This window comes from Athene noctua, chromosome 4 (genome assembly GCF_965140245.1).
Source record: "Athene noctua chromosome 4, bAthNoc1.hap1.1, whole genome shotgun sequence".
In the NCBI taxonomy this organism is placed as follows: Eukaryota; Metazoa; Chordata; class Aves; order Strigiformes; family Strigidae; genus Athene; species Athene noctua.
Genome location: NC_134040.1, coordinates 78,073,413 through 78,097,405, shown reverse-complemented (window position 1 = coordinate 78,097,405; position 23,993 = coordinate 78,073,413).

Below are 23,993 nucleotides of genomic sequence, written 5' to 3'. Positions count from 1 at the left end.
TATTTTATTTTTCTGCTAAAGTAATGGAGTATTTATACAAATTTGTGTATTACAAGAAGGGAGAAAGTAAGTCAAACAGGAGTTTACAGGAATTAGGGGCATTAAAAATGTTTTAGTGATGAATAATCACTGTGGACCCTTATCTAGACTGCAGTCCCAGATTAAAGCCAACTGTTTGCTGAAAGCTAACAAGTAGAAATGCTTTCCTAATGACTATGAAACCAAAAGCAAATTCCTCAACTGGCTGAGGCAAACCATATCAGAAGAGCAGTTTTGACGAATTGTGTTTAGGAAGAAGAGGAAGCTACTTAACCATTGTGAAAATTAAACCAACTGTTTCCTCCTGTGAACTCTGTCATAGTGACAGACTTTCTTAGTGTACAAAGAATCCTTTGAAGGCAAATTTGCTTGTAATTCAAGTGGTATGGAAAAAAATTGTCTTTGTTCCTGTACCTATCTAAACACTAACTCTCTTTTTACATGAGGTCTATAATTACTACACCTACACTACAGTACATAAGTGAGGATATTAAAAAAAAAAAAAAAAAAGTATTAAACATTGGTTGCTAGTATTGCCATAGTAAATATGGCAACACTGAAAGGAAGTATATTAATTGCAATGTGATTAAGTCAACTGGAAAATTATGGTTTTACTTAAGAACAACAAACTCCAATCAACTAAGGAGTCAAACAGCAGCTTGCAAATTGATCCCATATCTGATTTTCAGTAGTGCATCAGGCAATACTCAGCCTCAGATTGAACATGAAAATGCAACTGAAAAAATATTAACACAGAGAGATTTAGATTGAAGTGATACTCTACAGCAGACCTGTGACTTCTGGAAGCTGTACTGATTTACATCACTGCCACAAAAGCAATGTAAAATAATGAGAAAAAACCACACATTTTAGTCCAGTTCTATTGAAGCTCACAACTTAGAAGAAACAGGGTTGTTTTTTTATGAGACCACTAACCTGACTGATGTGGCTCAGATACAAACAAATAAATACATCAATGGATGACAATTCCAATTTCTCTCAAAAAAGAAGATGCATAAACATTTTAATTAAGTTATGGAACCTGCTGAAACTTTTCCAGTCAGACATAAGAGCTCTGAAATAACTTTGCAAAATGAACAATAAGATATGATTTCTTAGTAGTAGTAAACATAACACATTGTAAGACTTAATTACATGGGTTTTGCTACCTATATCATATAACCAATGAAAATGCTAAAAAACATCAGAGCTTATAACTTTTTTCAAAATTTCCAACACTTACAGTATGTTTTATTTTATGCTTTGTAACAGAGAAAAATAATAGGAGCTCTCACAATCCTGTATCTTCTTCCTATTGGCTTCTCCTTCAATGATCGGGGAAAAAATAAACAGAAAATACAATTTTTCAAAACAATTAGTCTGAGAGATGAATTTGAAGTGCTTTATAAATGAGGTGTCTTCTGAAAAGGTGTCAATAAGGAAGAACTGGAAGAAAAAAATTGTGCTTTCAAAAAGTAAAGTTAATAACAAAACCTCCACTAAATGGAAGGCTCCTAGGTAAAAGGAGTTTCATAAAGCTCTTACTTCAAGAGTTGTACATCAGTTCTGTCCAATAAAAAGAAAGACTTTAGGGAACATTTGTTCCTCAGAGCTGTATGTCTTTTGTTTATTTTAGGAAAAATGTTACCAAAATAGCATCCTTCAGATTTCCCAGAAACACTGTCTTTAGAGTTTAATCGTCATCTAAATCTAAATACAATATGAAATAGAAAATCTCTCTTTTCTGTGATAGCCTTGGCAATTAAATAGTTTATTGGGGGAGTAATTGGGTATAGAAAATTTATAATTTGTATTTTTTCATTTAAAATGTAATATTTTACAGTTATTGCAACACGATATTGCGTTGTTTAAATTACAGCATAATAATTCATTCCTGCAGCATTCAATGACACTAGGCCTTTGGCCCCTTGCCTAACAATACACTAGACAAGAATTATTACATTGTAATTCACACCCTGTCATGCCTTATTGCTTAATTAAAGCGTAACCCTTAATGACATGACAAGGAATTTGACTGTTATCATAATAGATTATTATCCCACCTAACATATTTTAGTTTTACAACCTATTCTTTTTTGTACATGCACTGAAAGTTATCAGAACAAATACACATTTCTTTAGCTGTAAAGTGGGAAGAACGGATTAAAGAAGACTAGCTAAGAACACAAGGTGGTATTTTTTTTAGAGTTGTTCCTTAAGTAAACTTGGGGGTTTTTGCTTCATTTTACTTCAGCTATTAATTCCCGCAAAAATTGGCAAAATTACTAAGATTCAAATATTGGATTAGCTGGCTACCTGTATTTTGTTGTACTGCTTAGCTACCTAAATTGTAAAGTTACACTGGTGTAATGAAATCTAATTTGGAAGTAAACCAACATCGAGACTGATGTTATAGTATCTTTACAATTCCGGACAAAGAGGTTGCCAATTTATTTCTGCTACAATATAGTAGCTAACTATTCTGTGTTCAATATTAAGTTATGCTTAAAACATATTTTTCAGCAATAACTCCTTGAATCACTTTCTTCCTAAGAAATTCCTTCGCTCAGTATGGTTGTCATACTGAAACCTGATAACAGAGAAAACATAATCAGTTGTTCCCAAAACACGGCCAATTACTACTAAAAATTGACTAGGTGAAATTCTACTTTTGTAAAAGTCAATGGCAAAAACCGTTGACTTAAAAGAAACACTCATCCATGAGGTAAAATGGAAAAATGTGTCAACAGCTATGAAAACACACTTTAATAATCCAGTTAATATTATCATTATTTTAATTAATATTAGATATTGTATTAATGCCTTCACATGGCCTGAAAGTGTGCCATACAACACAGCTTTTAATAATCCTTTATTTTTTAGCAACTATGAATTCAAAATTAAAATATGCAAACACGGAACTCTGAAGTTTTGTGTGAACAGAAGCCTGGATTTCTTGAGAAGGTATACAGGCAATGCATACAAATTGCATACAAACCGATTTTAACACAGAAATTATATATACGATACCTAATAGATGTGCTATCAGTTTCATATAATATCAAGGTGGAATTTAATAAGGTTTCACGCACTCTGTCTGCAAGGTGACTGGGTTGTCCCTGCAACTCTATCTCTGCTATGACTATAAAATGTCTATGATGTGACTGTGATATAACTGAAACAGCTGCAGTCTTCGATCATATGCTGGCAGTTTATGTACAGATGCAGAATGTGTAATAAGGGCACACTTTATTAACTTGACTGATGTTCTGCTATTTTCCTGGTTCCAAAAGCCAAAGGAGACTAGGCTCCACCATGTTACCCTGTGAATAATTTATTGTTGCAGCTATTCAAATTGAAATACCTATTATTAATGTCTAATTGACTATCATAAGCAAGAGGCATACATTGGCCTCAGTTGATCTGACATTTGCTATGATCTTTGAAGCTGGTGTTAGAGTTAGAACTATTATTTTGAATTAGCACAAAGCACATTTTAACTACAGTTTAAAACAGCTGCCAGCACTCTGAATGTATGCATATGTTTCCTGTTAATAGATATTTCCACATATATACAGTCTAGTGAAACTTACAGTGAGCTTTTCCCATTTCGTAAGTATAAAAATACACAAATTCTGAAAGCATGATAATAAAGATAGGCCTTGACAGACTACTGGCTGTATTATGTAGTAAAGGAGCATCTTTGTTCTCCTTAACAAGTTAAAACTTTTCAGCTCTATAAAACTGTTCGGGTTTGAAACAATTCAGCTTTTTCAAAGTAGTCAATTAGACCGCACTTTCTTTCCAAGTGCCCAGCAATAAAGATTTACTTATTACCTAGATGCTACGTCTCCATACATGTAATATGGAAACCACAGCAATGTTACCAATAAATATGAGTTTGCAATGGGTTACTTTGGACAGAGAGCTACATCACAATGAAGACGAAATTACGTTCTAATAAAAGATCTACTGATAGTTTTGCACTAATCGTAAGAGTATGAAGTTATTCTAGATATGAAGGGCATTTTGAATAGCCACTGTTCTTGTCCTTTATTCTTTATTTCCCATTTTTTTCCCTAGCCTCCACTTACATCTCTGTACTCTTAAATCTAAATGTAAGTTTTGTTTCATTTTGTCATATTTTTCTTGGAAGAAATATGAAGGCCTGGGGTCTAAGTCACTCTGCTCCCATACTCCCAGTTTGCTTTCTTCTGTAGCCTTGCACAGGAAACACATGTATTCATAACCTCGTTGGACACAAAGGGGATGTTGCAAAGTCAGTGTACTGCTGATGGGACAGTATCAGCATATATGATACTGTCATACATGTATGGGACATCTTTCTGTCCAGCACCTGCCTTAACATAATCCTGGATTTAGTTTTCCTTTCAGTCCCTTTCTCTATAGCCTTTGTGCTGCAGCTGAGGAATAAAACATCTCAGAAGTTAAATATACCCCAATCCACACATATATACGTTTACATTTTTTCCATAGATCTGTTCACTTTTCATCTAGATACAAACAGCTAGATCTGTTTCTATTCCAGATTTAAGGATCTGTCAGTAAGCATTTATACTTTAATCTTCTCCAGTATGGATATTCCCCAAGTAAGTGTAATTCCTCTAGCCCCCAAATTTAGCAGCACCAAACTAAACCCTTGGCTCCTTTTTAGAATCCTGAAATATAATATCCAAATTTTTTTGCCCCCACACCTTGACTTCTTCCCATTTCTAGGAAAGAGTAGAGATACCAGGTAAATGTAAAATATAAACACTGAAATTGGATAGTTTTCTTTCATGAAAGTCTGATGCCAATTTCAAGAGCTCCATTTTCAGTGAAATTTGTTGTAAGTCACCATAAATAAGTAATAAACAAGTTAATTTTAAAGTGTTCTAAATTATCAGACAGTAAAACAAAAGCATGGTTAGATAAAAGTTGATTTCTGAGACCAAATAAATTATTATTGTACCCTGGATTAATGCTTAAAAGATAGATAAATCTTTATGGAGGCATATGTTTGGTCTCATTTCCATTTTTTATTTCCTTGGCTGCTTCTAGTACTTCCTATATACCATTTGCAATGTAATTCCTCTGCCAAATATCTCTCTGATACATTCCCATGCCTTTTGTTCCTATCCATCCACCATGTTCTTATCAGTAATTTTTTGTTTCAATGGACTTCAGCTCAGATGAGGATACTGGACTTTATTCAGTGACTTCAACTTAAAACTCACTCCAGAATACTATAGAGTTAAATTAAATGCAAAGTTTATTATTAAAGTACTAAATTGAATCCTACACTGCTTAATAAACACTATAAAATCTCTGCTTCTGACTGTGGGTCAAAATTAAGGGAATATTTACAGATAAACACTACTCACAGAGTGAAATATCTCATTTCAATACCAGACAACTTCTACTCAGAAAGTCTATGCTGCTATGTAATACTATTTACAATCCAAAGCATTGCCCACTGACTTATAAGGCAGTCTCGTTTTTAAATAGTGAATACTGTGTCATTATTCAACTATACATCACTGAATTAAAAATGCTAATTTTCACAGTAAAGCAAATGTTATATCTAAAACCTGAAGAGAAGGTTTGACACCCATGGTAGTAAATGTTCAATAGTTATGCAAGGTTTTCCCTCTCAGGAAAATACAGATGACAGCAAAATAGCTTTTCTTATGCTGGTCTGTTCTCCTACCTTTTCTGATGAGTTGGCTGCAGAAAAATGTATAAATGGGAAGCTCAATTAGTGTAAATTATGAATCCTTGGATGTCAATCATTACTGTTGAGAGGTGGGACTTTCAGGATCTCTGTGCTTTAATTAAGAGCTCATCTCAGAAGAGTAGTCATTACACCTAAGGACCAAAAATAAGTTTTAATTAGAGGCTAGAAGACAGTATGTCATCTACTTATAAAAATAGTTCTTAAAGTAAAAAATGAACAGCTATGGGACATTATTAGTAACAATGCAAAGGGCACAAATCTCCTGCTTGTACTTCAGAAGTATTTTCGTATATATAAGTCTGCCTGGAAAAAGTGGACAATTCTGTAATACTGTGTGGACACCATTCAAATTTCAGCCAGGTTGTATGAATGCCAATGTGATTATTAGATCCTCGTCGAATTATTGATGTTGAGCTGATGTTAAAGGAAGGCTATTACACAGCTGAAGTCAGACTGTATTTCTCTTTCATAGCCATTTTTTTTTTGCCTAGGCTATCTTCTGACTGCATACGAAGTAGGCAAAACAATGCAAGCTCAGCAAAAGGGGGAAAATGTGCTCGTACAATGCATCAGTTTCATTCACTGAGTGATACAATGTGTAGGCAGTTGTTGGCTGCCCTTAGACATGTCAAGTCTCAGGAGAGGTCAAAAACTAGCTGCACTAACTGGTGTCAGCTGCCCGAGAGAGCTTTGCTTGTGGCATGACTTATCTGAGGACAATCAAATATTCTGGCTAGCACTCACTAGGGAAATAATGTATAAATAATTGATTATATCATTTATAAATTAAAGGAAGGAAAACAAATTTAAAAGGATGGTCTGGAAGATAAACATGTCAGCTAATAACTCAGGCATGAAAAAGGGTAAAATTTAGAGAAATAAGTTTACATTCTAGAGAACAAGAAACAACTTGTTTGTCAATGGCTGAAATAAGAAATATAATGAACTAATAAAAAACCCAAAGCAACAAACAGACTGCTCTAGGAAGGATTAGACAAGAAAAAAAAAAAAAGTAAGCTCCAATATGGAAATAAATACTCATACAAATTGGGTTTCAGTGTTACAAATATTGTAGATTATTGAAAGACTAAAGCTAACATATATATTACATGATATAATTAATAATAATTATAAAGGTTATTAGACAGAAAAAGAGCAGAATGGGAAGGCATGTCAAAAGGAGGAAAAGATTTACTATGCATCCTAGAATAGCAGAACAAGTGTTATGACCTTCTTCATTGCTTTTATATTTCGTAGTCTTTTACTAAGTTATTTGTAAATACCTCTAAGAGACAGATATTTTTCTCCAACACTTGTTTGAGAAACACATGCTATAAATTTCCTACCTAATCAATATACCTGGGGGGTAATGAAAACCAGCAGCAAATACAACTGAAAACCCCTGTAGCTATTGCTGGTAGATTGTTTAATTTGTTTTTTTCTAAATAACAGTGTGTGATGAAACTAACACTATAGTGAGGGAGCAATCAGTCTTTTAAAGTAATTCAGAAAAATGTGGGCAAAAATTTATGTTAATGTCATTCAAAAAATTTATGTTAATGTCACTAATAAATTTCTAATAATTTTTGCCCAAATGCTTTCTCACAAGTTTTTTCACCCAGGAATTTTTTGCTATACAATAGACATAGAAGCACTCTCCAGAATTTACTGACTAGGAACACTACTGTCTTTACTAGAAATTTCAGCGAGTAGATTTAGACTGTGAAATATGATGGCAGTACACACCAATACGCCCTTGAGAATGTTAGTATGGAAACTTGTGTTTTAAAAGTTTAACTTTTATTCTGTGAATTGTTACTGAGGTATTACAGTGCAAAATGCAAGTATATCCTACTGCTATGGATATATATGCATCTTATTAAATCTGATATCTACTCTATGGCCCTAAGTTATTTTTCACATGATCATAGATTTCAGGAAAGGACATGTTTAATGTTGGCTGGTACCATAGGTACGTATTTTTAAATGTTAAGGGAAAGGAATTTACCCAGAGTTTGTTACTTGTATTCTCTGAACTGAAGGAAAGTACTGAGACCTGTTATCTGCAATCTCCTACTAGTCATAGTTAGCACAATTCTTGTCAGCTGCTTCTCTTGATTAAGAGGATGGCAGAGATAATAGACACATTAAACTCTAGAACAGACAGAGAATCTTTGTTCCTCTTTATTGAATTTGCGTGGCAAGGTTTTGGAAGAGGAGGGATTACAGGGGTGGTTTCTGTGAGAAGCTGCTAGAAGCTTCCCCTATGTCCAATAGTGCCAATGACAGCCAGCTCCAAGATGGACCCACTGCTGGTCAAGGCTGAGCTCATCAGCAATGGTGGTAGCACCTCTGGGATAACATATTTAAAAAGGGGGGAAAAAAACCTGTGCAACTCCAGCCAGAGTAAAGATGAGAGTATGTGAGAGAAACAACTCCGCAGACACCAAGGTCAGTGAAGGAGGAGCAGGAGGGGGTGCTCCAGGTGCCAGATTCCCCTGCAGCCTGTGATGGAGACCATGGTGAGGCACACTGTGCCCCTGCAGCCCATGGATGTTAAAATGGTGGAGCAGATACCCACCTGCAGCCCGTGGAGGACCCCACGCCAGAGCAGGCTGATGCCCAAAGGAGGCTGTGACCCTGTGAGAAGCCTGTGCTGGAGCAGGCTCCTGGCAGGACCTGTGGCCCCATGGAGAAAGAGAGAGGAGCCCATGCTAGAGCAGGTTTTCTGGCAGGACTTGTGGCCCTGTAGGAGCCCCACGTTGGAGCAGTCTGTTCCTGAAGGACTGCACTCTGTGGAAGGGACCCACGCTGGAGCAGTTAATGAAAAACTGCAGCCTGCGGGAAGGACTCACATCAGAGAATTTAATGAAGGACTGTCTCCCGTGAGAAAGTCCCCCATGCTGGAGCAGGGGAAGAGTGTGAGGAGTCCTCACCCTGAGGAGGAAGGAGTGGCAGAGACAAGGAGCAGAAGAGACAGTGTGTGATGAACTGACCGCAACCCCCATTCACCATGTCCCCCTGTGCTGCTGGAGGGAAGGAGGCAGAGAAAATCGGCAGTAAATTTGAGCCTGCGAAGAAGAGAGGGGTGGTGGGGGGGAAGGTGTTTAAAGATTTGGTTTTATTTATTATGCCACTGTGATTTGATTGGTAATAATTAATGACAGTAATTGGCAAATGATCTCTACCTGCCCTATGAGCTTATATTTTTTCTTCCTTGTCCAGATGAGGAGAGGGAGTGATAGAGTGGCTTTGGTGGGCACCTAGCATCCAGCCAGGGTCAACACCACAACCTCTAAATAACTATATGAATTTTGTAACGGTTTAATTTACTGCTATTCACAAGGGACAATATCAAGAACTGAACCAAAGGACTACCTAGCGAAGTACGGATTGCATGTTAGCAGCATGGTGACTTCTCAGTCCTTTATTTCGTGTTTTCTAGTTTGCCTCTTCTGAACTCACACTCCACTATGCTGCTTTGGAAGCCAGCCATAAAAGAGGACAACTCAGACAATAAAATCTGGATGATCTGCTGAACTGTGACTGAGATTTGTGACCTGCCTTAAACGGAATCAGATTCAACAAGACTTCTTACAAACAGCTCTCACCAATAGCCTGGCAGAATATCAACGCAGCCATACTAAATATTTGACACAAAACTTGCCGAGAACCACATGGTATCATGTATTATCATTAAAATAGCTTTTATCGCTAGATGAATTCACATGAAAAGGATGATAAAATGTTTCTTAACAATGAAGAGCATGATATAGCAATTAAATTATATTGCACAGACAACCAGAAAGAGGAGCAAGACTAAAATTACTTCAGGCACTCTCCTGGACAACTTTGAACCCTTTATTGCAAGTTGAAAGCTTGAAGTCTTGTCCAAAATTTCCTCTGTGGTCAAAAGAGAAAGGGAAAGGCATCTCCAGAGATGAAACCAGACTTAAAAAGTTTCTATCTTTCCGCTCATTATAGTGAGAGCATTGAGCACCAAGGCTCCCAACTTGGGCACGTTGATGAGTATTTACCTACATTCTAAAGTCTGATTTTCAGAGGGGCCTAGTAATTAAATTTCAGTGTAACATTAACATCTAAATTTGCAGATAAACATTTAACAGGAGGTATGGGCAAGCATTTCCCAACTTTTAGAACACTAGCCAAATGCTGATGGACAGTATTGTTGTGGAGCTTCTGATTCCTGTTGCTACTGATTAGTGCCTTTCCTGTTCCCAAATGCAAAACTAATAACATAAAAAATGATAAATATTTTCCTATGTATATTTAAGTATTTATTGTCTTTCATATAGTTAATACTTTACACTTTTTTTTGAAAAATGAATTGCTCTATTTGGGTTCAGTTTACCCTGCTTTTTTGCTTTTCTCAAAACGAGACCAGAACAACAATTCAATTTTGATCCATTTCCCACCATGTATGTGTTATTTTCTCCGGTTATAGATAAACTAACAGTTCAATAAGATTTCTGAGAGTTTTCTATAAGTAAACTTTGATGTGTGGTCAGAACAGAGAAGCCTGCAGCATATATACTTGCCATTCAATCTAGAAAGAGAATATGTGTTTGGGATTTGAGGACAATAGTGCATTCTTTGTTAACTGATGAAGCATCAAAATGACTACTCTTGAAAAACACTGTAAGAATCTAAAATTAAAGCTGAATATCAATATGTTTATACAAGGGGTGGAGATAAGCCAATGAACATAGTATCTAGCTTTTAACCCCTATTAACATTTGTAATCTTCAGCAGTTTCTGCAGAAATGGTAGTGATGTCAGATAAATATTTATGCAAAAGCTCTATAGAAGTGTATAAGAAGACACTGAAAAATATAAAATTATAAAGAAAAATGAATGTAAATATAAATGAAATTTAGTAATAGCAAAACAAAACACAATTTCTCCATGGCCAGCATTGTCTATGGACCAAGCCCTCTTCCTGAAATCCATCCATTTATCATAGAGCATTGGAGTCACTTTGAAAATGATTCCATTGTAGTCAGCAACACCCAGATTGCAAATGGAAGTTATTAATCAGACAGGAGTACCACAATGTTTTCTACTGTCAAAATAATAACCACTGCTGACTCTAATGAATAAGAGAAGAGTTTGTTTTAAATTAGGATGCAGCTGTATGTGATAACTTTGGTTTCAGCATTTTGCTGCCTCATTTTGCTATTCAGTTAGCCCTTCTATTTGTCAACCTTTTCTTAACCCTCCTAATCTCAATTTCTGTGTTAGCAAAAGAAAATGCATCAAAATTTGTATTTTCTTTATTATTGATTGAAGAAATTTTGTTTGGTTTCATTACATTATTGTATTGTTAAGAACTGAAGAAGTTAACATTATGGTACTATTCTCATATTATTATATTGTTTTAATATAAACATGTTTATTAATTGTAGGGGACAAAGGACATAGCTCTAACATTTTATAAACACTATGTTCTTCAGTCTGGCAGACTGATATCATTCTGGCTTGCTGGCTTGCTAAAACACTGCTTGCTAGCAACATCAATTATCATAGATAAGATATAGTATAGAAATACCAAGACTTAATAAGAGAGAATTGGACGAACAATTAATGGAGATATTTCTGTCTGTCTTCATCTAAATTAACAGGATTTAAAAAAAAAATTTGAATTTTATGATCAAAAAGGTATTAAAATGTTAAATATCATGTACAAAGGAAGAAATTAATCCAGCACAGGAGAAACAATGCGAGACAGATACTGAGAATGTAACAAGGTTGTATAGAAACACTTGAAGTTACATATGAAGTAGCTGGGCTTGCCTAAATGTGAGAGAATAACATGTTTTAAGTAACGTGTCATGCTTACTTGTACACAGTCATGCTGCCATGTTCCAATGACCTGGGCAAGAGAACCTATTATGATCTTCAACCTTTTCTGTACTTGTGATGTGTTTCTTCAGGGAATGGAGAACACATGACTTTATAGAGAGATTCTCTTCATAACTATGATCTTTGTCACAAAATCTTACAGAAATGTGTCATTGAGAAAACATCAAAATTTACACTTGGGCTTGCAAGGTTCGCCCTATCAAAAAGGGGAGCAGTGTCCTAGGATCAAGACTAAGAACAGTAAAATAAAAGGGGAAACAGTGGCATATTCTATCTGAAGAAACACTTGTAAAGGTTGCATAAAGGATGAATAAGGCACCGATTGACATGAAACTGGGGCAAAAATTTGAGAGCCAGGATACAGTCTAAAGTTAGGTCAACTGCTGGAGTCAATCCTGCAAAAGTGTTGGTAAGGTCTGTCGCTTGAAAGACAAGCCTGCAAGACAGACTGGGGAAGAGACCACAGGTGCAGCTTGCCCCTGTACTGTCATAACAATAAATAAGGTTATCTGTCATGATCAAGCCATCTGGAGAAGTACTTTATACTGGCCTGAATAGATGCTACAAATTTATTTAAGGTTACAAAGAGTGCTTAAAATAGCATTAATTTGTAAGAAATAGTTTGTGTCCTATAATTAAAAGTAGTATCGCAGTAAATGTAGAAATTGTAGTAAGGAGATGAACTGTCTTGTGACGACTGATTTAGAAGCGATGATACACAACATTACAGAAGAAAAACAAATGACAGTTCAAAATGCTAGATAGAGCAGCTGTGGCAGAGGCTTTCAGTCTAGTACTGAAAGCAGTGATCCAGACATCACTGCCTGGATATTTTATTCATTTTTATAGAAGTTATTTAAAGCAGAGGCCAGTTACATCATCATATATCAACAAGTCATATTGTAAGAAAAAATAATAATCTACCCTGCAAGTAGCAAGGTCACAAAAAAAAAAAAAAGTGCGCCCCATTTACCTTCTTTTTCTTGATGGCTAGGTATATAGCCTTGCGTATATATGTGAATCTAGTTGATCATGGGATGAAATGTGGGACAAAAACTAAATTACATCTGAAAGAACAAGATCTGGATTGAGATGTAGCCTTGCCCTACCCAACCCCTTCTGCTGTAGAACAGAAAAGCTATGTTAAAGGACATTTTTTTTCAGAAATCTGAATAATCATTACATTTAATTTCTACTGCTATCTCTTTGAATAGTCTTTAACATAGTGAACTCTTGCCATGCTTGCTAAATGTCATAATGGGAAAATAAATGACAGGTGTAATTTTTTTCTGAGAAGCAGATTGGTAGATTGAGATATATTATTATGTACTACACTGATAGTCTACAGCATGTGCAAGTGAAACCAGCACTGGAATTAATTCCAGTTTCTTTGGTTTTTCCCTTATGATCTCTCTGCTGACAGCATCAAAATCCCCTTAACTTTGCATATGTAGGATATGCATGACGAGGACATATTTGGTACTCTGAGAAAGATCTACCTGTTAATTGTTCTCCACATTAACTCCACTTCACTGCAAAAAGCTTCTGTGGCACCATTTCTGTCCAAAATCACAAGGTTGCTGCAGTCTCAACTATAAACTCAGAAAAGTAGCTCTTTCTATGGCTATCTGTTCTTTCCCCAATAAACTTAGCACACTGAACATGCGGCACCATCTTTTTGTAGGCTGCAACATATGGGGCTTAATAACATGGCACCAGATTGCAATTCTTAGCCTAGTCTTTCCTGTTCTACTTCACATATTATAATAAAAGTGACTTTCTGCTGCCCACCTTCAGTGGCTCTCACAGACAAAAAGAACACCTTGTCAGAGATCATTTTCTAACAGGTAAGCAAACCTTCAAAACAAATATGATGTCTTCAAACATAAATCTCCCCCTTAGATTTAAAGATGCAGTTTAACTGAGCAGAGACATCAAATCTGAAATGTTTCCTAGCTTTATAATCAAGAATATTAAGCAAGGTCACCACTGCTTTTCTGTGCTACTATTTAGCACCCTTGAATCATTTCTATTGCTGTTGGAGCATTGCCTTAACAACAGTAAGCCAGAAGAGAGTAATAAATTAGCACTTCCCCACTTGGATTGGCTGGCTGAGGTATTAAAGGGAGAAAAATAAAGACCTTGTTAAAGTCACTTTTCTTCACCAGCAAATACAAGTCAGGGCAGGGTAATACCCTTTGAGTCTTTCCAGGTAACAAAATAAAAAAATCCCGAACTTTGCAATAGGACCACTTACTGCAATATAATGATATCTCTCTTGACACTGACATGTTGGGGAACATGTGAGCATCTTTTTTGCACACTTGCCAGCTGACTTAACTTGCTAGAAGAATTAACCTGCCCCTAGGAGATTTCTTCCTAAGTTGCAGGCTGTAATTCAAGGTTCCAGGTCTCTCTGCATCCTTGGGAGCATATCCTGATCTCAGTTTCTGTGTTCCATCTCTCCCTCATGTATTCCCTTTCTGGAATCTATGAAAATTCTGCCCCCTTCCTCCTAATTTTTTTTTTTTTAGTAGGTTTGTTCCACCCACTGGGGGAAACCAGGAAGAAACTGTCCTGCCTCTCCACTACTGCAAAGAGACAGTTTATTTAAGTATCAGGTCTGGATGGTGGGATGATTGAAGACAGACTGGGGCAAAGCCATGTGATAAAGATCAGGGCACAAGAGTAATATTTTTTTTAATTAATCCAGAGTTGTGAAAAAGTTTGTGCTTCTTTTAGCCATTTTTCACCTGAATGTTGAACCTGAGGGAAAATTCTGTATTTTCATAATGGGCAGAGTTGTACTTGGCACTTTTACTGCTGGCCTTTATGATTAGTCTAGAAAATGCTGATTAAATCCCCCTTGATTTAAACAAGTTGAAATACTTTACCAGAATTAAGTTTAGGTTGTTTGTTTTATTTTCCCCCCCTCATCTGCTTAAACTGAGTACTGCAGGAACTTGAATTAATTGGGACATGGCCTTCCAAGCAGTACTGTGTTCTCCTCTGGCTGTAGAAGTATCCTTCAGCAAACATAATCCCTTTTCCCAGCGATAGTGAAACCTGAAACATTTGAGGAAAGCTGTTGCAACTTATCCTCTGCTCATGCACATTAATACCACAAGCACTGGTAAACTAGTAGCAAATTTAGTGCTTTTAAAAAAAAAAAAAAAAAAAAAAAATTAAACTACTTCAATAACCAGAAATACACTGCATTTACTTATTATAGTTGATAAACTTGGTCACAGACCAAAGTCAAACTGAAACTTGTTAATTCTATGTCTTCATAGCATCAGTGCTTAGTGAGAGAGATTTTTCTGAAGGCTTGGAAAAGCAAAGTTGTAATCAACCTAACCTTGAAAAAGTCTTCAAGTTGAACGTAGCAGTCTTTTTTACAGTTGTATCTCAGTTGTTGCCAAGTATCAAACTGCTGGTTCACAGGCTACCCCAGCTTTATGAGTCATGGTTAAGGATCATAGCACTATAATTGATCTTGCAAAGTAGTCATGTGGGCAGAAAATATTCACTAGAAAGTCACTGTTTCTTTTCTGTATGCTGTTTCTGTATATATCTCTGTGTCTAGACAATGGAGCAAAACATGTAGTTCACGTTATGGATTTAAAACAAAGGGATCTGAATGATGATGGTGAAATTGTTTTTTAGTCAAGCAGTAATCTGCAAGAGTATCTGCTCCTCCTCCTCACTGGACTCAAGTCTGTAAACTGTATTCTCAGTGAATCAAAATAAAAATAGCCTAATAGGATGTTCGGTTTGACTAAAACAAAGCAACAATAGCATCTTTGTACACCAGAAGAGTGAAATAAAAAATAAACTAAATGCATGCAACATTCAGCATTTTATTTGCATCACTTAGAAGTGTAAAGCAATAATGAAAAAAAGAAAAATTATCTTCTATTGCCTATACCCTGTGGCTCATAGCAAGTGTGATAATGTCTTTCCATGTGCATGACACTGCTTCTGCTCACTGTATATAACTAAGGAGAGTGCTACACTTAATAACTTTCTGTTGCTAATTCTAATAGGCCGCTTGATTTCTACTTAAAAGTATCTATGTACATATTTGTTACTACAGCTCCTCTTATTCAGTTGCTATCTAAGTCAACAGAGCGATCTTCATCAAGACAGCTTGTATTTATCACACTTCATTTATTTAAATTGTATGTCACCCGATTAAGTAAAGTCCAAGGAAATTCTTGATTGATTCTGAAGTTAACCATATGGTTAGCTAGCAAATTCATTACCAAATACACTTTTATGTAATTATTGTTAAATATTATTGTTTTAATGTTTGTTTTCTGTAGTCTTTAGTTGGCTTAAAATGGCAATGGTAATTTACAGTTCATTGTTTGCAATCTAACCAAAACACATCAACATGTTGAAAAAGGGCACAAACTCCCAAATAGTTCAGAGAGATTCTTTCCTGACAGCTAGAGTGAAATAAAGCATGACTTTATGTCATCTGTATCTTTTATTGAAACTCTAAGAAGTGAAACCAAGCTCTTCCTTACTTTCTCACAACAACCCCTAACCAATTCCACTCACTTCTCTCTCTTGCAGGAACAGGAAAAGCTCAAACTAAGCTAAAACAAAATTCAAGGAGTATTACTACATTTGTGAAAGTAAACACTGAGAAATGAGACTTGTCATTCTTGGGCATCTTCATTTTGACATTTTCTATATCTGCATGATTATATACTGTTTTGCCACAGCTCTTCTGCCTTACTGAGCAAGGAGTGTGCTCTGGGTATGAATGGGGATCACTTAGTGAAGGGTGCTGTCACTTATTAGACTCTTCTCATATTTCTGGCAAAAGTTGCAAAATGTGTAATAAGGAAAGCAGATGTTATCACAAAGGCTTTTTCAATTAATTAAACTACTGCTATAAAGAAATGGATTTTATATCCTACCATAGACTTCCTAGAGGATACTGCACATCCCCTAAAACTATTTCTCAGAGCTGGTATCAAGTGGTGTATTCTGTTTCTGGCTTAAGACTTTGTTGTCTATTTGAAGAATGATGAATGTTTATAACTTCAAATGTTAATGTGGTTGTAATAGTAAGCTGTGTCATGAACATATAAAGACCTATGTGATGCTGATTTTCACTCCAAATAGGAGTCAGCATCTTAAATTGTGTACTCAGATCAGTGGATTATTTTACTTTAGTCCCTATGCTTGACTGACACTGAGGATTTTAGGCTTAGCATTGTAATAATTTCCTGTATTTCTGACTGTAGCTGAAGTTTTTAAGCCCAAGCTAGGTGCTTAAAATTTTCAGATTAATATTTTAATGTGAGGGAGGTAAAAGGGAAGTATTATCTTCTTACTAGATTACATATGGATAGACAGACTCTTAGCGCTGATCTACAGATTAAGACAGAGTATATGTGCTGCTAGCACAAGAGCATGAGCTAGGTACTGAAATGTCACGGTCTTATTGTGCCAGTTTACTGTACAGTGCCATCAGAATCAAAGTAGTGTTTTGGTTTTTTTTCACCCGTGTGCAGAGAAGACCTTATTCATAAAACTGTAGGGAACTTGAGAACTTTTAAACAATGCAATTTCTGGAGTAAGTGTGAAGAAGATATACTAGGATTCCTTGTGAATACTTCTTTTTGCTCCCCAAGTCTTTCACCCAGCCTCATCCCTCTATGTCAGCTCCTATGAAAAATATGGATAATAACCTCCTACCCCATAGGTGGGTTTTGACATTAAATTAATAGCAATGTGAGAAACTCATACAATAGTGGTGAGTACCACACAAAAGTTTTGACTGAACGTAATAACTATACTGAGTACCAACTTAGAACTCTGCACAGTCAGAAATGTCTTGGGCCACTCTGTGCCAAGATGATCCAACAAAATATCAAAAAGCTGCTTGGTCATCCCAGCCTGTGGTCTGAATAAGGAATGATCTGGAAAAAAACAGTAAGGAATCATGTAGCTAAAGACTGTATCATATGATATGTACAAAGCATCTAGCTAAAATTTACACTGACAAACTTAATTCTAGTATTTGTAACTCCCGATCACTTGATTTTAGAACTGTAAAGTTCGTTTGTGGGATATTTTTATCTAATAAATAATTATAGGGTTTTTTTTAAATACAGAGGACTTTACTAGGTGATATACAGGAGTTTTATAGGAAAGGATACAGTCAAGAAAATACTTAGAAGAGAACTTAAAATATCTTTAAGCTCATGAGAAACAACTTTTTCATGGGACTTCTCAATACTGCACCTTCAACTTATGTATATATTTAAGCAACTGAATAAGTAACTGAAGTCTGAAGAAGAGTTGTTCCCTAGTGCACTGGTTTTTTTTCTAGCGCTGCTCATACTGAGAGAAGGCAAGAGATACAAGTAGAAGAAGGAAATGGAAGGAGATTGTTCATGTTTTACTGTGTACTTAAGCAAAGAAAACCTTTGGATCAAAACATAAACCCTGGAAATAATAGGTACACTGAAATGACCTTTTGGAATGCAAGAAATGGAACACAAGATGACAACAAAAAGTAATGCTTTAAAAATATTTTTAATAAATATATAGTTTCACGAGAATAAGTAATACTACATCTGTACTTCAAGAGTTGGATCTAAATGTAAGTACATTTACAATCCAGATAAACCCAACTAAGAATAAATATTACAAAAAATGTGCAAAAAGTCTGTGCAATACTACTCACACTTTGCAACTATGTGAATGAGGGACCTACAACAATTTCTAATTTAATTTCTGGCTCTGAATTCCCTTAGTCTTGGGAATGCAAATTTCAATAGACACTCTTCATTATTATATATAATAAGGCTGCACAAGGTATACAAAGAAACGTTTCATTTCTGGTTACTCCCCTTCTTAACAAAATAATGACTCTATTTTTCAGATTATAATGAAAAAGATTGAAAGAGCAAATGACATGCGGAAACATAGCAGTTGGATAAATCAGTAATAACATTCCTGTTTGCTCTGAATAATTTGAACTGAGGCTTTGTACCTTCCCCCCTCTGCACCTTAAATTAAAATAGCATGATTAAGAGGAGAAGCATGAGATTTTATTGGGGGGAAAAAAGAGGGTTTTTTCATTTACCTGACATTTAATTCTTGTTCTCTACCTACTTGTACAAAATGGAATTTTACACAGCCATGTTGTTTGTCAGTCATAGCATCCAACATTCTACTATGACTACAAAGACAGCTGGGGGCTGTCTGGATCACAGAATCGTCTAGGTTGGAAAAGACCTTGAAGACCATCCAGTCCAACCATTAACCTAACACTGACAGTTCCCAACTACACCATATCCCTCAGCGCTATGTCAACTCTACTCTTAAACACCTCCAGGGATGGGGAATCCACCACTGCCCTCAGCAGCCCATTCCAGCACCTGACAACCTGTTCTGTAAACAAATGCTTCCCAATATCCAGTCTAAAGCTTCCCTGGCAATATTTGATGCCAATACCTCTTGTCCTGTAACTTGTTACTGGGTTAAAGAGACTCATCCCCATCTCTCTGCACCCTCCTTTCAGGTAGCTGTAGAGGGCGATGAGGTGTCCCCTCAGCCTCCTCTTCTCCAGACTAAACCCCCCCAGTTCCCTCAGCTGCTCCCCGTACGACCTGTGCTCCAGACCCTGCACCAGCTCCGCTGCCCTTCTCTGGACACGCTCGAGTCATTCAATGGCCTTTTTGTAGTGAGGGGCCCAAAACTGAACACAGGAATCGAGGGGCGGCCTCACCAGTGCCGAGCACAGGGCTCAGATCCCTTCCCTGTCCCTGCTGGCCACGCTATTGCTGACACAAGCCAGGATGCCATTGGCCTTCTTGCCCCCCTGGGCACACTGCTGGCTCCTGTTCAGCTGGCTGTCAATCAGCACCCCAGGTCCCTCTCTGACTGGCAGCTCTCCAGCCACTCCTCCCCAGGCCTGTAGCGCTGCTGGGGGTTGTTGTGGCCCAAGGGCAGCCCCCGGCATTTGGCCTTCTTGAAACTCCCCCAGTTGGGCTCAGCCCATGGCTCCAGCCTGTCCAGGTCTCTCTGCAGAGCCTCCCTACCCTCGAGCAGAGCAACACTCCCACCCAACTGGGTGTCATCTGCAAACTGACTGAGGGGGCACTCGATCCCCTCGTCTAGATCCTCAGTAAAGATGTTAAACAGGAGTGGCCCCAAAACCGAGCCCTGGGGGACACCACTCGTGACCGGCCACCAAATGGTTTTAACTGTGTTCACCACAACTCTTTGGGCCCGGCCAGACAGCCAGTTTTTTACCCAGGAAAGCGTGTGCCCATCCAAGCCACAAGCAGCCAGTTTCATCAGGAGAATGCTGTGGGAAACGGTGTCAAAGGCCCTACTAAAGTCAAGGTAGACAACATCCACAGCCTTTCCCTCATCCAATAAGCAGGTCGCCCTGTCCTTCATAAGGCAGGCATTTCATAAACCCATGCTGACTGGGCCTGATCCCCTGGTTGTCCATTATATGGCTTTTAATGGCACCCGAGATGACCTGCTCCATGACCTTCCCTGGCACCACGGTCAGACTGACAGGTCTATAGTTTCCTGGATCCTCCTTTCTGCCTCTCTTGTAGATGGGTGTCACATTTGCCCCCCTCCAGCCCAATGGGGCCTCCCCAGTCAGCCATGATTTCAGGTAAATCATGGACAGGGGCTTGGCGAGCACATCTGCCAACTCCCTCAGCACCCTTGGGTGTAACCCACCCGGTCCCACAGACTTGTGTGCATCCAAGTGGTGCAGCAGGTCTCTGACCACCTCCTCTTCGACTGTGCTGCCCTCAGTCTGCTTCCCCTCCCCATCTCCCAGCTCCTGAGGCTGGGTGTCCAGGGAACAGCCAGTTCCACTGCTAAAGACTGAGGGAGGGAGATTTTCTCTAATCCTCCTTTTGCTGTTAATGAATTTATAGAAACATTTTTTGTTATCTGTAACATCTGCAGCCAAGTTGAGCTCTAGCTGTGCTTTGGCTCTCCTAATATTCTCCCTGCATAATGTCACTACATCTTTATAGTCTTCATGAGAGACCTGCCCCCTCTTCCAAAGGCAATAGATTCTCCTTTTGTTCTTGAGATCCAGCCAAAGGTCCCTGTTTAGCCAGGCCGGTCTCCTTCCCCGCCTGCTTGTTTTCTGGCACACAGGAACAGCCTGCTCCTGTGCCTTCAAGACTTCTCTCTTGAAGTGTGTCCAGCCTTCCTGGACTCCCATTTCCTTCAAGACACTCTCCCAAGGTATTTTGTTAATCAGTCTTTTGAACAAGTCAAAGTTAGCCCTCCGGAAGTCTAACCCCTCTCTTTGTTTCTTGAAGGATCGAAAATTTGATCATCTCATGATCATTAGACGGCCTCCAACCTTTACTTCCCCCACAAGCTCTTCCCTGTTCACAAGGAGCAGGTCCAGGAGGGCACCTTCCCTGGTCGGTTCACTCACCAGCTGTGTGAGGAAGTTATCCTTCTCACATTCAAGAACCTCCTGGATTGTTCCCTCTCAGCTGTGTTGTGTTCCCATCAGATACATCGGAGGTTAAAGTCCCCCACAAGAACAATGGCAAGTAACTGCGAGATTTCTCCCAACTCTTTACAGAAAGCTTCATCCACCTCACTGCTTTGGTTGGGGTCTAAAGCAGACTCCCATAGCAAGATCTGCTTTATTGGCCCTTAACCTAATCCACACACTCTCAACCCCATTATCAGTATACAAGGTTTTTGAGCTGTCATAGCATTCTCTTACATACAGGGCCACTCCACCACCTCTCCTTCCCTGTCTGTCCCTCCTGAAGAGTTTGTAGCATCTATTGCAGCACTCCAGTCGTGTGAGGCATCCCACCACGTTTCTGTTATAGCTGCTATGTCATAGTTCTCATGCTGCATCATGGCCTCAAGCTCCCCGTTGCTCATACTGCGTGCATTGGTATAGATGCACCTGAGGTGAGCTAGTGAATCCCAACACCTTTTTGTGAGCGTGGGCCCCATCCCCTACCAGACCCTTCCACAGTTTCTAAACATCTTTCCCTTCTCTCAGATGAAGTGGCAGAGGGAGACCCTTCACCAGTCCACCATCCTTCAAGCCTTGGCATGCTTCTCTTAAGCTTGTTCCTAACATGCCCAGTTCTCTCCCCATCCCTCCTCATATCTAGTTTAAAGCCCTGTCAATAAGCCCTGCTAACTCCTGCCCCAGAATCCTTTTCCCCCTCTGGGACAGCTGCGTCCCACCTGTCGCATTTGTTGCCAGCAGACCAGGTGCCTTATAAACCTTGCCATGGTCAAAGAACCCAAAATTCCGATGGTCGCAGCAGTCTCTGAGACACGTGTTAATCAGATGTGATTTTCACCCTCTTTCAGTGGTTTTTCCTTCCACTTGAGAGATTGACGAAAACATGACCTGAGCTCCTGAGCCTTCAACTAGCCACCCCAGTGCTTTGAAGACCTTTTTGAGTGACTTAAGACTTCTCTCTACCACCTCATCATTACCTGCCTGGATAACCAATAAGGGGTAGTAATCAGAGGGCCTCACCAGAGCAGTGACTTTCATTTTAGTATCTCTGACCCGAGATCTTGCAGAACTTCCTTTGGCATGTGATCTATGCAGTATAGAAACATTAGGATTTGTAGGTTTTGAAATTACTATGTACATTTATGATGCTACATGTTAAATGTTAACAGACACACATGACATTTTTTTGAAAGAAAACCAAAAGGTGACATATTGGATGCACCTAAACCAGAATATAGACAAATGTGCGGTAAAAGCCCTAGCATAAAACAGGTACAAAAGAAGAATGAATGCAACAAAACCCAGTCATGTTAATTGGTGTCTGCTGTCCTAAGCAGGCCTGTCCTTGAACTTTCAGGAAGAAGACAACAGGGGGGACTTCCACTATTTCAGATGCAGTAGTGGACAGCATTGGGGTGCTGTGTAGCACAGCACTTATTCATGTTCCCCAGTTGACATTTAGATTGTATAGCATACTACTTAGTCTACAATCAGCTGGCAAAAATTGCAAGTGGAATCATAACTAATTTTCAGCTGTTTTCATTCGCTCTGTGAACAACACTGTACGTATTCCTACAGGTTCTAGCTATCCAATTAAAGCTACACAAGAAGAAAGATAAATCCATGACCCTTCCTGTGTTCTGAGAAGCTGCATAAGAGCAAATTTAAGAAAAAAAAATAAAATAAAAAATTATGTCTTTGAGAACTGGCAGTAGGGCCATATCAATCAAATACATACAGGCTTTTACTCACTAGTCAGTGTAGTTCATATCTGTTATACGTCAGATCTCACTTGAGCTGATACACGCTTATTGAGTAGTACAGCATCTGGTTGACATCACTGAATAAAACTGGATATCATGCAGATTTGAGATGATCAAAATGTTCATATATTTTTCTTTTTTTTTAAAGGGACCTAATACTTAAGTACTTTTGATTTAACCTGGTAAATTGGCTAGAAATTAATGAAGAAATCAGAGTTCTGTTGGGATTCCCTTCTTGCTTTGCACACTGCTGCAATATCAAGGCACGATGAATATATGTAATCTTGCCCTTGCAAAGGAGAGCAGTTCATAGCACATGGGACAGTGTTGCTCATATTCAAAATTCACCCTGCAGACTGGTTTTTTGTATTGGATGTTCTGGCTGTATTAGCTGAGATGAAATCAGGAGGCCACTTACTGCCATTTGATTAAGGATAATCATGTATGTGAAGTTTGACTTTGATAATATCTGATTTTTAAATAAATCCGTTTAATTTATCAAAGATCATATCTATTTATCAAAGCACCATTTTGGTAGCCATTATAAATTCTGTTCTTTAAGTACGTTCATTTAGTTTTGCAAGAGTGACTACTTTGCCTAATTTTTGAGCTTATTTTAAGTGATATCCACAGTAAAGGAATCCGTTCTACAATGGTAGCTAAGGTGATACTATTCTTGCCTTTTTTAATTATTAGAGGACTTTTAAGTTGTGCAGAGAAAGACGACAAGGATATCCACTGCAGAATGTTACAAGACGGAAAGGTACAGAATCAAAGACTTGCCTGCAGGCACCAAGGCCCCTTGTTACAGCAGTTCTTTTTACTTGCACAATTAGAATACTTGTTTGAGCCTGATACGATTTCAGTGCATATCACATTTATTTTATATTTACATCCTGTGACAGCACTATTCATATGGAATGCACAGGGCTAATTTACTCATGTACTAATATGAATGTTGGTTGATGTCTCTTGTGATAAACTGTTGTGCATTAAAATTCTTCCCCTTCTATAGGGTTATAATTATACCAACGAGAGAGGACATTACTAGGATCTT